Source organism: Urtica dioica, chromosome 5 (assembly GCF_054948205.1).
Source record: "Urtica dioica subsp. dioica isolate 48M chromosome 5, U.dioica_male_clone48M_v1_H2, whole genome shotgun sequence".
Taxonomy (NCBI): domain Eukaryota; kingdom Viridiplantae; phylum Streptophyta; class Magnoliopsida; order Rosales; family Urticaceae; genus Urtica; species Urtica dioica.
The window spans coordinates 35,542,261-35,544,007 of NC_142760.1; positions in this window are offsets into that span (position 1 = coordinate 35,542,261).

A 1,747-nucleotide genomic window follows, 5' to 3' on the forward strand; every position below is an offset into this window, starting at 1 on the left:
ATTCAGGCGAAACAAATCTTTTACATCAAAGATCTTGTTTTAGGTGGTAACTGGGAAATCGTTCAGGAATGCAATCATCGAGGGATTCGGGACGTTCCTGAAGTCGACCCCACCACCTCAGCCTCGATTCCATTGACAATAGAATTGTCAAACATCGATCGTCTGAATCATCGACATGAAATCGAAGATGCTGAGCTAGTAAATATCGTTGACGATGGTGAGGAAGACGATGATGATCATGAGGAATGCATCGTTTTTTAGGGAGAAGATGTTGATGTTGATATAGGTAGTGATGACGATGAATGAGAACTATCTATGTAACCACGGTTTTCCTCCGCCATATGTGAGGTTTTATAATAAAATATATTCGTGGTGTCACCCACGTTTTTGTATGATGTTGTTCCCTTTTGTTTTGTGATGTATGTTCACAAATGTTGTTTTATTTTATACGATGTCAATTTACAAATGTTGTTTTCATTTTATAGGATGTCGACCGCTTCAGGTTCTGGTGGAGATTCGCCACAGAGACCGGATGCTCAAGGTCCGCCACAGGAACCTGGTTCCCAAGGTCCTAAGAAATCAAGGGGACCAACAACCGGCTCGACGTCGGCGCGAGCAACACAGGGTATACCGGGTGCGAAGGTGGTCAAGTGGGACCCAATAAACCAAACATTCTATCAAGAGATAAGGAAAGAAAATAAAAAGGTTGGACTATTTAACAACCGCCTCGGTGCTTTGGTGAAAGCACATATCCCGCCTACGACTCGTGATTGGAGTGAAGTGACGCCCCAGACGTTGGCTGCTATTTTGAGCGCACTTCATTCCGAGTTCAGATTTGTGTACACGGATCCTGACACCGGCGAGGATCTGCCTGCGGATTGCTATCAGAATATACGATTGATCAGGTTATCATTCGGAATGCCAAGATCAGGCGACGCAACCAGAAGTCCAAGCTATCAGAGAAGTTCAGGTTGGAGTTTTGTGGGAGCAAAGAAAACGCTAAGGCGGAAACACCACCGGGATATAAGAAAGAGGATTGGGAGGCGGTGATAGACGAGTTCGCAACTGACGATTGGAAAGTACGTAATGTACGATTGTAATAAATCACAATATCTTTATCAGATTGAATAATGACAAAATTAATTATTTGCAGAAAAAGTCTAATCGCAACAAGGAGAATTCGAAGAAGAATAAGACGAGGTCGACTCAAGGATCTCTTTCTTTCTTGGCTCATCGTCATTTGAACGTAAGTTATTCTAATTTTGAAATACTTAATTTGAAATAAATTCAATACTTATATTTTCATAACAATTGTAGAGTAAGGATGATGGGACTTTGGGCTCCGCGTTAACGACGTAGGAGCAAAAACACCATAATAGAAAAGGTGAATGGACGACAGATTGGGGGAGACGAGCACATGTAAGTCATATGTATTTTTAATAATTTTTCTTATGTGTAAAGGCGCGGATAGTTACTCTACTGGCGGATCTTCAGCGACAAGCAGAAGAGCAAGGCGTAGTCTTTAACCAGGACGACGCAGAGGAGCACGCGATGCTAGAAATTCTCGGGAACCATCAAGATTGGTACGTTGGAATAGGTCCAGTGGTCCCGAGATCATCTTGGGCTATTGCTCAAGCTCAAGACGAAAGCTCGTCGTCAGGCTCAGGCTCGTCGCGGGGCCGCGTTCCAGATCCAGTGGTTGACGAGCTCCAAGCTCAGGTGGCGGCACAACAACTCGCTATGGATG